This window comes from Equus asinus, chromosome 11, assembly GCF_041296235.1.
Source record: "Equus asinus isolate D_3611 breed Donkey chromosome 11, EquAss-T2T_v2, whole genome shotgun sequence".
Taxonomy (NCBI): domain Eukaryota; kingdom Metazoa; phylum Chordata; class Mammalia; order Perissodactyla; family Equidae; genus Equus; species Equus asinus.
In genome coordinates, this window is record NC_091800.1 from 14,776,843 (window position 1) to 14,792,217 (window position 15,375).

Consider the following 15,375-nt stretch of genomic DNA (forward strand, 5'->3'; position numbering starts at 1 on the left):
GGAGTTCAAAACTGGTGCTTTTGTATTGTGTGTTACTGTTTCCTGGTTTCATCAATGAAATGATTTTCTGGCTGCAGTCTACAATCAAATTTAAGTGGTTTAAAGAGTCAAAATAGATTCATTACACAGCCATAGTGTAGAAGGAAAATAAATTGTAAATAATTAAGATGAAACCGTGAGGAGCCTACATAAAGTAGATTTACATACTCTGGTAAAGCATTAAAATCTGTATGCAGTTGAAAAGTTAGGTATTATGAAGAAGAGAAATATGAAAACAGAAGAATTTTACGGTATTTTAGCCAATAACATAAAGTAGGCTTGTTATTAGAAATTAACTCTGATTCCTGTAGGGAAGAGGGAGGAAATGTGCTGGCTCTTTAAGAAATACCTGATGAGATGGTGTCCAAGTCACTTTCCAGGCTCCAAGGCCTCCATCATAAAATGCAGACGTAGAGCTCAGGCCTGACGTGTCCTGCTATTCTCGAGGTTTTGCTTCCAAAATGCTTGGAGGACCTCAGAGAAAGTAATTATGACAACCTTGGATGTAATTCACTGATAATGATTAATGGCTTACATCTCAAGTTCGTGAGAGGAGCTGAAATAGTTCAAAAGAGAGTTTTCTGAATTATCTAAACAGTAAAATTGCTCGAATCTCATTTCTTTTTAAATGTCTTTGTACCAGACCGCCAAGTGAGAACCAAAGTTTAGTCAGCTGGTGGTTTTTTTACTTTCTCTCTCTTTGGTTTTTCATTTCAGGTGCTACATGTGAAGTTTGAAAATTAAAGTGTCCATCCTCCCTCTGTTATATAAATTGCTACAGGCTTAAGGAGTAGAAATTAACAGCTGCCTTCTACAACTCCACATTTTTAGTAAATATTCCCTCCACCAGTTTATATTGTTGGTAGAGAATGAGGGGAGAAATGATGATAAAAAGTGTTTATTATCTTATTTTGTTATTTTAAATATTCAAAAATGTTCACTAGTGAAAGAAACTTCAGAATGAGCTAGAGGGTAATGATTGAGCTTTTTTTGTGCCATCCTGGTAAACCTTTGAAATTGTCAGTTATGAAGCAATAAGTCACGGATCAGAAATGGACTTGAAACTATGGCAGCCAGTTACAGACTAATCCAGATTGCTTTCTGGACCCATGCCAAGTACCCTTTTGATTACATCCTCTGTTTTGTATGCTTGTAGTGGTAAGGGAATGCTCTGCAAGGAGCAAGATTTGTGTCATCTGCGAGTGACTACTGTACAGTATAACAACAAAATGTTTCACAATTGCATTCTGGGGAAAGCTGTGCATGTAATTTTAAAACAGATCTCTAATAGAATCAAACAGAGGCAATAGTTGTAACATTACATACACTGGAATAGAACAGTACCAGGAACATTCAAGTGATTTCCCTGATCACTTAGGTGTAAAGATCCTGGGCTCCTACTATTTTCTGTTTTAATACATATTTTATCTTCAGATGTCATGGGTTAGGAGTTTTCTTTAAATGACTAATTTGAAGATAAATTCTGGCATTGCAAATATGTTTAGTTCTGGCTGTTGAAGGGCCTATGAATTCAGGGCTGTCCAAGTGAAGCCAGATGAAAGACTGAAGTGATCTGCAGAGAACAGGTGCTGCCTGAGCAGCTTCTGCCACACAGCTCCGCCCAGCTCCCTTCCCGCCCCCGGGGCTGCTGGCCTTGCTGGAGGAAATCTCACAGCTGTGCGGAGGCAGCCTCACAAATGGCAAGGGTTTCAAACTCAACGGAAACCTCGGGGCTACTTGGAGTCCTTTATACAGGTCCTTAGAGAGCGTCCACTCCCGTTGTCCACAAGTCCTGTTTCAAAGCTGAAACTTAGGTAGGATTCCCACCTTCACCTCGAGCAGAGCAGATGACAATACTGCCTACTTGAGAGAAAAGAAATCAGGCAACTCCCCACACCTCCTGTCTTCTTACTTACTCCCTCCCCTCCCATCCCAGTGGAAGAAGTGTCTCCCTTCCCAAGACATCATCCTTGACCTGTGCTCTGCTTACCATCCCTCCTTGTCCCTACAGGGGCTTTGCTACGTCAGTTTTTTCCTGTATCTCCCATATCCTCAACTGCTCTCTCTTTCTGTAGGCTCAATCCTCAAGTCTCAGCCTTCTCCAAACTAAAAAAAACGCAGAACAACCACCACCATAACCTAGGCCACAGCCTGTACCCTGTATCTCTTGGAAAGAAGGCTTCCTTCATCAACACTGCCATCTGGGCTCCCTCACTACCCACTGAAACCTGTCTCGCCAGGGTCACCAATAACTGTTTGGCTGCTAAATCTAGAACGTTTCTAATTGTTGTTGTCCTTTGTGGGGTTATGTGGACCATGGGACACTGCTGATATTCCCTTCCTTGTGACACTGCCTTGTCTTGTGGCTGTCAGGCTACACGCTCCCCTGGGTCTCTTCCTCCCCCGACCATGCCCCACACGGTGTCTGTCCTCAGAGCTCCTCTGCTACCCCCTCAGATGTTGGCATGCCCTGGCTTTCCATTCTCAGACCCCCCTTTTTCCTCATGCTTCGGCATCCCTGGACCACCCTGTTCCTTCCGATGGAATGGTTCAACCCTCAGCTCTCAAGGTCCAAATTGGTACAGACAGAAAGTACTTGTGTTTAAGAGTGTGGCTGGAGGCAGAGTCGAATTTGACTCCGGCCATGTTTCTGCCCCTCAACACTACCTACCTTCAGGATTATATGGCGGATTAAATGAGATAATCCCCTTGGCACAAACAGAGGATTCCATCAATGCTACTACCATCAATAATACTGTTATCATTATCATAGCACTGTTCTAGCCCAACTCTTTCCTGAACTCTCCCAGGGGCCTGTCCTGACACCCAATCTAAATAACCCCATTACTCCCTCTTATGACATCCAGTTTAATTTTCTTTACGGCACTTGTCACTTCTGGACACTTTCTTGTTTGCCTGTGGTCCGTCTCCTTGGTTAACCTTGAGCAGCGTTACAAGAGCAGAGGCCTCATCTGTCTGATTCACTGGTGCGTCCTCGGCAGCTGGAACAGGCCCCGACAGTCCTGCTCAATACCAGCTTGTAGAATAAATGAGTGATTTTGCTCCAGTGCCGTATATCTTTTACCTTATTCGTGGATATTTCTAAAGTTTTCCCTCTAAACCTGCTCTTCCATCTCTATTTCCTGTGTTCGCCAAGTGATCGTACCAGCCATCTGGTGTCCAAGAGAGATCTAGAAGACATTCTAAACTCCAAAATTCTTAATATTGCTTCGGTCTTTCTCTCTCTATCCTTGTAGTAACTGATTCGGTTCAGGTTTTCTTTCCTCCCCTGAATTTCAGCATAATGAGATGCACAGTAGAAAGCTATTGCTCTCCCTTAACTCCGTATCTTTATACATTCCCTCTACTTGAATGCCCTTCCTCTGACTTTTTGCCTTCACTCATCCTTCAAGACTCAACTCAAATGTCGCCTCCTCCTGGAAGCCTTCCACAAATCCCAGTGGCTGGATTGTTCCTCCTCTCCAATGTTCCTGAGCGCCTTGGGCCATCTCCAAGGGAGCACTTATCACAGAGCATTGTGGGTGCCTGTCTGTTTCCCTCTCAGCCTCCCCACCAGTCCTGAGTTCCTCTAGCTGAGGCTGGTACTTTTATTTCTGAATCCTTCGGGCCTTTTTCAGTGAACAGCACACAAAAGATCAGTTACTGACCAAATGATTATTCCACTACATTTTTGGATGGCTGGTTATTACTAGAGTTTGCTCCTTAGTTTAAATGTAAATTTTAATTATGCTTTTGGCATCATTAATTATCACTCTCTCTTCTTATATAAAGTTTATTAACTTTAAATATAGAAGTAATACATATTGATGATTATAGTCTTTTAAACACAGAAAATTACAAATAGAAACATTAAAATCACCTGTAATATTACCAGGAAGAAAGAGCTGATAACATTTGAAAATTTTCCTTTTCAGTTTTTTTCTTTGCATATTTAAAAACATTGGATTAACTTTTATCCCAAATTTTGAATTTTTTTTTCACTTAGCATTAGATTGGGAGCATTTTCCAAATTCATTGTTACCTTTTAAAACATAGTTTTTAATGAATATGTAAAGTTCTGTTGGATAGATAGACACATCATAATTTATTTTGAAAGTTTCATAATTTTGAACATTTCATTCCAAATTCCTGAAGTTACAAAGAATACTGTAATGAACAACTTGGGCAAACGGAAAGAAACAGATTTTTCTTTTTCTCCTTCTCTTAACACTGTGTAATTAAGACCCATCATCATTGTGCCCACAACCACAAGCAACAAGCAGGACTTCTCACCCACCTACCTATACACATGAATGCCGATGACTCTGCAATTCTATTGACTTCTTACCCCTTCTCCTCCCTGTCCCATGTCCACTCACTCTGTGCCATCACCCCTTACACATAAGAATGGAGACATGCACTCTACCATCCACCTGCTGAGTATTTTGTTGTCAGAAGCCTTTGCCTAAGAAAAGAATCCAGTTTTAACTGTACTAGCTAGCAACCCTTGCCCAGGAGCCTATGGTTAGGGTCTATTGTGTCGTGTTGTTTTTCAGCTTTACTGTAGGAAATTGCCTTCCTTGCCAAGACCAAGTTCCCTTCACTGTATGATGGAAGGTGAAGAGCTCACTAGGACTCTTTCCTGGCATGTTCCCTCCTCCAGAGAGACGGGGTGTAGTAGCAACCACACCTCAGTACTCCCTTCGGGCTACAAGGTCTTGCTGGAGATTCTGAAGTGAAATCTATTATCATTTATTTCTTCATTGAAAGCTTGCCGAAAGTTCTGGGGAAGCTAGCTTTCATGCTGGGTCCTTAGCTCACAGTCGCAGTCTGTGCCTGTCCCCTTGGACATGTCTCAGTGCCCCAATGCCATGCTCTAAATCTGCCACTCTTCTAATGCTGATCGTTTGGATTGCTTTTTGGGTTTTATTCTATTAATTAAAATATTGTCGGGCTCCATGCTTCATTGGAAGCAAAATTTAGTGTATCTTTGGCTACGTTTAGTATTTTCCTGATGTAGACTGGTAAATGCCTGGAATCTTCAGGCTTAGTGTCATACAATATCTCACTGACTTTATAAATATGGTAATTCCTTTCTATATTTTTAATGTTAGCTTTTGAGGACTCTTATTACCACATGGGAGACTCTGGGTCAGTGTGTCACAAATCTCTGATCGCACGCATAGGCTACTGGATTGAAGGGGTTTCTATCGATTAGAATCATCTTGACATCCACATGTGGAGATCCTGTGGCATCCTTCAGCCTGTCTGATTCATAAAGGTTGAGTAAATTTAACCCATCACACAACGTTGCTTGGTTACATTGATGTGGGCAGACTGACCAGTTAAGATTCATCTGTTTTGTTATGACTGCCTGTATGTAGGGAGTAGTTTAAGGCCTCGTGTGTTGGGGGGATGTTCAAACATACACTGTGAAGCACTCTTCTGGTGCTACTGAGCTCTGTAAGGTCAGTGAACACATTGTCTGAAGAGCAATGAAAGGCAGCTCCCCAGCTCCCTTAGACGGTAGGGTGAAGTGGTTGAAGCAGGTGAAGGTGGCAGACGACAGGGGTCACACCCTGGCTCCACACCTATAGGCTGTGTGATCTTGACAAGTTACCCATCTTTTCTGTTGCTCAGCCTCAGCATCTATACAATGGGGATAATAATCGTGCTTCCATCATAGGGTTTTTGGCAAGGATCAAATGCAATAGTACATGTAATATACTTAGAATGGTGCCTGGCATATAAAGAGCATTCATTAAATGTTAGCTATCATTATTAATATTATTTGGCCTAAACCAATTCCGCAATTCCCAAGAGATTCCAGTCCAAGTAAATTCCGGATAGCATCATGCTAACTAACAAGACACCGAAGAGCAGTCGAAAATAGCAATGAATTTGGTAGGTATAAGAATAGAATTCAAGTCTCAGCTCTGAGCATGATAAGCAGCAGATCTGAGGGAATTTTACACATTCAAAGAGCTATCCAAATGAAAGGTGCTGTAGATAAGACGAAAGATCGGGGAGAATCTACATTTGGAACTGGTACATTTCCTACTTGTGTTTAAAAATGGATTTATTCAACAAGGGTCTCTATCCTCGAGGGACACAGGTTTCTTCTGGTGGCCCTAACTGTGTTCCAACTGCTGACATGATTTAAGGCCAGTTAAGTGTGTTTCTTGGTGTGGACAGTTGGGAGAGGCTGAGACCCCGGTCCCTTTCCATGAGGTACCCCCACCCCAATTATATTTATTTCACAGATGAGTACTGAGCAAACCTTTGGCATCTTTAAACACAGGCAGCATGCCTTCCACATTCTGGAGGAAAACCTTTCGGAGATCTCTCAGCAGGAACTCCCAACTTGTTACTTAATCTGAGTAGATATGGCATTTTCTTTAGGAATTTTTGCATTAATAAGCCTTTGCTCCAGTTTAGCACGATCCAGGATAAAGCATTTTGTATGCATTATTTAATATAACAAACACGTGAAGCAGGCATTAGCTCTTAAAAAAAAAAAAACAGACAAAGAAACAGGCTCAGAAAAGTTACACAACTTGATCAAGATCGTCAGCTAATAAGGAAGACTCGAATGCTCATCTCCATCTGTAACTCCACTTCACTTGACTCCCCCAGAGCTCCCTTGCCATTTCCGGAGGCTGCAGTGTGATCCATGTAGCCAGCAGAGAGGCCTTGTCCCTGTAGGCTGATGGTCTGTAGAACTTTGCAGGTTATCAGACAATACATTATGATCATTTTAAAAGTCAGCTCTGTCAGTAGTGAGATTAGACCTATTTCATTTTTTAAAGTCACCTAGAGTTAACTTATATTCAAATCTATCATTAAGCTGCTGGAAAAAGTCTGATTATCTAAAATAATTTATGAGGACAAAGACTGAATCCCGTCAACACTTCAGTGACATTTCCTTGTTATCAGTAACAAAACTCTAAGAGTGTAAACAATATTATAAAGTGTATTTCAATTTATGACATTTTAAAAAGTGCAAACCTCAAGGTGTATCTCTTTAACAGAAATAGTTCAAAAGTAGTTGATTTTTCAAAATTTTAAGTGTTTTCCCGTTAGGGCCTTATGATAACGTGGCGAAACAGAATTAGTCTGTTGAAGAGTTTCTGAGGCAGTGGAAATCACTTTTATCATTTGACATGTATTTTTCTTCTGTCTCCTCCTTCAGTTGAACATTTTTCTTTCTATATGAGAAAATACTGCAATTTCTATATCACTTCACTTGTGCCCCATTGGCCATTCATTACTAATAATATATTTCTGCTATAATTTATTTTTTAATCAAATATTTTGCAGGTATCATTTAAAATAAAAACTCCTGATGTTAATTAGGAAAAATTACAAATCCAAATGCACCTGTGGAGTCCCGGGAGATCTTTTTGGGTTTAAATGATTTTATTGCTGTCTCTTTTTCTATTTGTATGAGTGGGGCCTCTGTTTTATTTATTTTTGCATTCCTTGTGCCTGGAACTGTGCTTGGCACATGGTGATCTCCAAAAGAAAGGTTGTTGAATTTGATTTTCTTAGCTTTTAGGTCCCAGCATAACTGTCACCTCTCACAAGATCTTTCTGACCACCATCTAAGCAGCCCCTCTTACTCTCCATTCCATCATCAAACTTCACCAAATCTGACCATGACACATGCCCACATGACTGCCCGACTTGCCCCTTCACTAGATGGTAAATTCCAGGAGAGCAGAGAATTGTCTTTCTTTCTGGATTCTGATTCCCAGTACCCAAGTGGCATCTGGTACAAAGTAGGCACTCAATGAACGCATGTGATGAATGAATAAATAATACATCATTCATCAAGGAAGCTCATGCCATCACTGGAAATTCCAAATGCCACATGATGCTGTCCTGTATCTTCTGGAGATCTTAGTTCCTTCAGCTCAGAACTGCAGGGACCTTTGTCTCCAACTGCAGTTCACCTACCCACTCCATAGCCACACCCTGGGCTAAGTCACTGCCTACACTGCTGTGCTTCCGAAACCTGGAATCCCCGCTTCTAGAATGATCTCATATCCTTCCAGCGTTCTTCATCTTGTCTCGTGATCTTTGCTTTGCTTCTCCTTGACTTAACGAGTCCCTTTCCTTGGCTTCACACCCTTCTAAGCCTTGGATTAAGCTCCATGAGCCAGCGCTCAACCACTTTCTCATTACACACACCCTCAGTTATCTTACTTTCCAATTATTCCACACCTGTCTGCCAAAACCTCTATATCCATCCTTAGATCCAGGCCACCACAGGCTGTCAGTGAAATCCCAGAACTGCACAGACTGGTAACACGGTGCTGATGGAGTGAGAGCTGCCAGTAAATTTTCACTGTGTCTCTAGCTGGGTCTTGCTCCTGTTCTCCACAGTGGCTATCTCAAAACTTCACCACTCTCCTCAAGGCCCATGCACTTTACAAAAAAAAAAAAAATTTTTATTGTGGTAAAATATACATAATATAATATTTATCATTTTAACTATTCATAAGTATACAATTCATTGGCATTAAATAATTCACAATGTTGTAAAAATATCATCACTGTCTATATCTATCACTTTTCTTCATTCCCAGTAAAAACATTGTACCCATAAACAATAACTCTCCTTTCCCTCCTGCCAAAGCCCCTGGCAGCCTCTATTTTACTTTCTGTCTCTGTGAATTTGCCTATCTAGCCACCTCAGATAAGCCATGCACACTTTCTTGCCTTTACTCTTACATAAATACTTGCACGATGCTTCATAGACAAAGAGGAACTGGAAGCTCCTTGAACGCACACACTCTCTTTGGCCTCAGTGCCTTTGCACGTCTTCCTTCTGCCTTGGACACACTGGTTCTTCCTCTATATGGATACACCTAAGCTCCATAGAGTAATAGTTTCATGCCCCTATTCAATTGTGATCCCCTGGAGGGTAGAAAGTGAGCTTTTAATTTCTGTGTCCCCAGTACAGAATACAGTGCCCAATACATGGTACATGCTCAACATATATTTACCAAATAAATAAGAATTGAAAATTGGGGCTATAGCATGGGACAGCGAAGCTGGGTATGCCTACATGTTAAAAACTCAAATGTTGAAATATTTACCACCAATTCATTAAAGATAGATACTGGTAAATATGCATACAATCACATAGATACTAAGTCAAAATTGATAAAATAATCAAGAATGACAAGAAATTTAGTAGTAGTAATAAACTATGGGTGAATTATTAACTATTTTAGAATATTTAATCAAACTGATTAATTTAAAACATCATTTAGTTTTTTTATCCCCTAGATCTGCATTTTACACTTGAAAAAACTAATCTTGTCATAAATTAACTGCTTCCCTCCAAAAACCAGGGTTGGAGTCTAAGGTTTTCTGTGTTAAAATATAAATGCAGAGTCATCAGTATTTAAACACACAATAGAAATGGGCTATCTTTAATATGTGAGAGTGTATTGTGAATTTGACATATAAGCTAAAACGACACTGAATGGCAATACAATATTGTAAAACAAACATTTAATAATGCCCCATCTAGGGGAAAAATACCACTTTCTTGTGCGTCAAATGTGTGTGGTTTTAAAGAGAATAGAATAATGGTCAAGAAAAAGAAAGAGGAGAAAAAACTATAGGATGTGGATAAGAGCAGAACAGATGTTAAAAGAAACCGGAAGGAACAGAGAGGGACTCCAACACAACATAGCAGGTGGTGGAGCAGGAACAGAACCTACTAATTTAATCTGGAGAGAGGCAACTGCAAGGGGTAAAAACTCTAGAGTAAGAACTAGTTGGTCACCCTCTGCTTTAGTGTGAGGTAATCACAAATCAAACTAATTTGGGCTCCCCTGAACCTCGAGCAGGAAAGGACTGTGATTCACTGGAGACTGAGAAAAGGGGACTGAGAGGAATAGAGGGTGTGGGGTGGCAGATCAGACAGAAGTCCGCAGCCTCAAAGGATTCTAAAAGAGAAATCTAGAGAGTAACAGGAAGTGGGAAGAGGAGGTGCTGGAAAGGGATGGTTCAGAGCCTTTAAGTTGAGCAAAGGGCACTCAGCAAAATGAAACCACACTTCCAACGCACATCAGCAACGCACAGCCCATGTCCTCGCGTCTCGTTTCACTGTTACAAGGTTCAGCTGTGCATTAGAACAGCAGGTGTGCTGGACACAGCCGTCAGGGCTGGAGAGGGGAGCCCTGCCAGGCAAGTGAAGGTAGGGTGGCAGGCTCGAGACTCCCCCTGACCTGACCCTTTGGTAGTGGCAGCCACAAGTAAACATGAGATTCTCTAGCAGACGAAATGTCATGTATTTCATCAAAGTGGCTATATGGATGAATGATGGGAGAACCAGACACAAAACGCAATCCCTCAGCTGCCAATACCTTGAAGAATAACTCCTGCTTTCTGGAACCCTCACGTATGAACTACAGATTCACAATGGGTCAGGTGTCTGGCCAGGAAAACATGTTGCTCTGTCTTCTCTCTACTCACTGTGATTTTCTTGGTATAACTATAAAACACAATAGTTTTCACTTGAGACATTAATTATCCCTGCTCACAAATCCTTTCCGTTATCTTTCTAATTTCTCTTTAATGGCTTTTTAAAAATTTTTTTTTATTTTTTGAGGAAGATTAGCCCTGAGCTAACATCTGCCGCCAATTTTCCTCTTTTTGCTGAGCAAGACTTTCCCTGAGCTAACATCGTGCCCATGTTCCTCTGCTTTACATGTGGGACGCCTGCCACAGCATGGCTTGCCAAGAAGTGCCATGTCCACACCCGGGATTGGAACCGGAGAACCCTGGGCCACTGAAGTGGAACATGCAAACTTAACCACTGAGCCACCGGGCCAGGCCCCTGGCTTTAATTTATTTTACTTTTGCTACCTCCATGTTTTTAAATAACATCTTCATTAAGATATTATTGGCATACCATAAAATTCACCTCTTGATTGTTTTATTTTAATCAAGTGTTTTCTTAGTACTATTTGTTGGCGACTTCTGCCATAGGGCTATATGGCTTTTCTCCCTATGTCCAGTATCATCGATACAGAATAGCTTAAACTTGCTCAGGAAGCAAATGTGCACATGATTTATATGCATATATCACTTCACTACAATTGTTAAAAATGCTTGCAAATAATATTTTCTAAGATAGATAGCTGTAGAGAGACAGGTAGAGGACTCTGCCATAATCATTGGAGGGATGTAGTAAATATTTCTGAGGCCGATAGCAAGAATGTTTGTGCTCAGATTGATGGGATTCCCCTGTAATTAATCTGGACACCGTGAATTCTTACAGCAGGGTTATCTCTAAAACTTGTATTTCATTCTTCCAAAACAAGATTTCTTAGAAATAATTATTTTAACATTTGTGTTCCTAACCTCGGCTTTTTATTATTTCTGGTAAGGCCATAAAAACCTGACCAGGCACCTGCTTTTATTTTAGATTTCTATTTTCTCCTTTAAACTTCCTAAGCACCTGCCTAACCAACTCACCAAGCTTCGCTTCTTTCACCACCGGCCGTTCCTGTCACATGAGGCTGTTAGGTTTCTTCTTTAGTTCACTTAGCTTTTTAAACACCTGCAGTTAAATAACAAGGATAGTATTGTCTGGCTGTTTTATTTAGCAATGAGTTGATTTGCCTGTCAAGATAACTTCACTGTACGTATTATTGCAACTCTGGATTAATGCCTTATAAAACAGCACATTTTCAGCTCTATGCCTTTCATAAGCATTAAACACTGATTTCATCTGATAGCCGGATATTATATCAACATTTAGTGAAAGAAGCTTCTTGCTGGGGGTTCAAAGATGAACTATTATGAAAATGAACCTTTCGGATGCAAGCTAAAGTTTATTTTTTTATGAAGGATTTTTAGAGGTTATGACGGGAGTTATCCATGTCCTGTAAAAGAATACTGTATATCTAGTAGTCCAAGTTTGCTTTAGAAAGACATTAAAATAAGTATATGGCTAAATTATTCATGACAACATTAGCAGATGAACACTCACCACCCTTCTGTCACTATGTAGATAAGTTATCAAAAACAGGCGAAATGCAGAATTGTCATCAGGTCAGAGCTGTGCTGTATCACAGTCCAAATGACTTAATTTTTTACCCTTTTTCTTTTACAAAATGTATGTTACACATAAAAAAGAATGTTTCCAGCTGTTTCTAGATCTTCTTTTAATTTATTTCTAATAAAGCGTATATATGAGTAACAACTTGAAGCTGAGTTTTGAAACCTGAAGACAGTTGTCTGCCTTAAACAATGAATCAATGCCATACACAAGCTGGCTTCAATTAAATTCAGTCTAGGATAGCTGTGTTCTGGTTAACTGCAACAGAGGAAAAGAGAATACAACTATCATTTCCCAAAGGTCAGTGGCTCCTAAGAAAAAGGGAAGAACAAAAATTAACTAGTAAAAACGACAACAAAAAAAACCTTGCTTCAATATTAAAAATGACTTTTTAGGATTTAATTTCCATTTGCTTAAATCCTGAGTGTTGTGTTGTTAAATTTATTTCAACCCGTTCTATTTGTGCTTTCATCTTGGTGGGGAACATATCCCAAGTTAAAATGGCGGCTAGCCACGTATCTAATATGCCTTAACCTTATTCTATAACGGAAACCAATTAGAGGTGATTTGGGGGAAAACTCACTTGTAACTCACAGTAGTTTTCCCCTGCCTATTTCAAATATTTTACTGAAATGAGCTAATTATTTCAAATTGGACTACATTTAACAAGGTTTGCTGTTTTATGTGAATTTAAGAATTTAGCAATCTCTCACCCAGTGAGTAATCCCTAACACATATCAATTCAGATCAGTCACTTTCAGATACATGACCATTTGGAAAAGTGCCCAAAGGACCCAGTAGCTTGAAGAACTCTCCTCCCCTTTCTGATAACAGGGTTTATGATTTCCTTCCCCTTCCTCCTTCTCTCACTGCTGTTTGGTGCTGCTTATGTCCCCAATCTCCCCTACTTCAAACACTTCTTATCTTAGGGGAATAAATCCTGTGAGTAATCCCTGTCCCCACTGCCTCAAGACACCCCTCCACCAACTCTTCTCAATATGTGCTGAGCCAAGTAATGTCTAACCAGCCTCCTCCCCCATGCTGGCCTAGCTCTCATAATATCCAAAAGTTCTTTCAGTGAAATGGCATTTCTACAAAATGTAGATAAATCTTATGCCAGCCCTCTTGGTCTCAAATATCATAATTAGCATTCATTCACTCACACCGGGCTAGATAAATGGTGGAATGGCGTTATGTGCAACTCTGTCTTCCCTGTGGGCTTCTGAAAATAAAGAGAAATGATAAAGATTTAGGAGGGAATAATTTTATCCCTATTTCCTCCTGATTAGCAGACATTTGGTCCTGTCTAAAACATCCATGAGCATAAGTGGTCCATGCCAAATGGTTTTGGACCAAATATCAAGGACCTTTCGGCATAGACCAAATATCTCATAGAGATTTTGGACAGGACCAAATACAACCAAATATCAAGGGCCTTTTGCCATGGACCAAATGTCTTATGGACATTTTGGCCAGGACCAAATGTCCTGCAAAGTTCCTGCTTACTATTATTAGCAGGAAAACAACAACAACGACAAAAATCTTTGAAAATCTCAAGTTTAGCAAATATTTATGGGACCTTTACTATGTCCTGGGCTCTGTGCTTGGTGCTGGAGAGAGCAATATAAGTACAAAAGACCCTGTGCCATGAAGGGTCTTAAGAGTGTGGACCAGGAAAGCTTTGAGAATGAGAATGAGTTTATGTCCTGAACAGAAATAAGGAGGGACTGTGGACATGAAGGCAGGCCTACCAACCCCAAGGCCAGGAGAGATGTTAGAGGAGCCAGCCCAACATTTAGTGTGTCTTCCAGGGGCTTAGATAGGCAAGACTTTGCAGCCTCCAACTAGAGGGCTTTCTGGAAGGCCCTCCCAATATTGCCTAGAGAATTAGAGATTAGAGATTCCATCACAGTTCGCCCCTTCCCATCATCACACTCACTCACATCCCCTCTTGGAGTCTCTGACCAAGACCACGCGAGCCACCAGGCGCTGGGAGACAGGTGCCCTGGAGGCTTGGGAAGTGAGTAAGCCTGTCAGATTGAGCAAATAAAAATGCAGGATGCCCAGTTAAGTTTTAATTTCAGATAAACAACAAATAATATTTTTACTAGAAGTATGTCACATTCAGTGTTTGTATTTGTATTGTTCTGTATTTTATCTGGCAACCCTAGAAGTGGGATAAAGTCTTTCTTTCTGTTTGGCCTCATCAGGCATCCCAGACATCAATTCAGACTTTCTCCCACTTAACGATTCTCAGCAGCTCGAAGCATTGACGATACATTTAGCAGGTGCTCTGTTGTTTTTTCTTGTGTCAACACAGATGAAACTCTAGCTACTTCTTGATCTTCACGACCAAATTAAATTTGGCCTTTCGCAGTGAAAATGCCTATTTCTCTTACTGAGATTTTATTCCTTCAAATACCTTGAAAAATCACTGTCTTTATTCCATTTAAGTGCACTTGATGTTAGTTACCAAAAAAATACAATGCTCACTCCAAAAAAGCTGGCCTGTAGGTCAAGAAATGTTTCTAATGGAGATTTATTTATCTGTCCTGAGCAAAGTTAATGGTCTGGAAACAGCTCTAGTACTCCAAGGCAAACTGAAATCAATTTGAGATCTTTTTACTGGAAACGTATTTGTCTTCTAATCAACTAGCCTTTGTTTTAGGCTTGTAAACAAAGTATCTGAAAGCTCACTTTCTCTTTGTTTAAAGAATGTGTGTCTAATGTTCGTAAACATAGACATATATTACGCACATTTCAGGTAAAGTTTATTTTGAAGTCAGTTGGAAGAAAAATCTCCCTTGTTTTGGGAGCCACTTATCATTAACAAATAGAGAATCCTTGGGTTTTGTACATGGTTGTCCCTCGGTAAATATTTAAGTAATTCAAGAAGTATCAATAGATTCATAATCTTTAATAACTCCAGATACTTCTAATTTTATAATCAAAAGATAAATTATCATGGTAGCTCATATTACTAAAAATGGATATAACCCACAGGATAAAGTGTGTAAGCATATTGTTCAAGGCCTTGATCCAAGATCACAGCCTTTATCTTTTCCAGTATAGCTTGACAATTGCTAGAACAAGTTATAGCTTCTCTGTGCCTCTACTTTCTCATCTGTAAAATGGGGATAACAATGTTCTCTACCTCGTAGAACTGTTGTGAAGATTAAATAAGGTCATATTTCTAAAGCATTTAGAACAGGGACTGGCACATATAACTGTCAACACCATGAGCCCTTTCA

At 40.2% G+C, this 15,375-nt stretch overlaps 1 protein-coding gene across 9 annotated transcripts in view; it reads right to left on the reverse strand.

Annotated features, from left to right (window-relative positions):
* The window catches only part of STARD13 (StAR related lipid transfer domain containing 13), a 489,330-nt gene that overhangs the window by 213,463 nt on the left and 260,492 nt on the right, over positions 1–15,375 (reverse strand). Inside the window, exon 1 of one of the 9 annotated variants that reach the window (XM_070520512.1) lies at positions 389–497. The exons of 7 other annotated variants lie outside the window; for them this stretch is intronic. The gene's annotated coding sequence lies outside the window, so the exon portion shown is untranslated. Of the gene's footprint in view, positions 1–388; positions 498–15,375 lie in introns of those variants that run through there. One more of the 9 variants, XM_070520509.1, reaches the window with a different exon arrangement.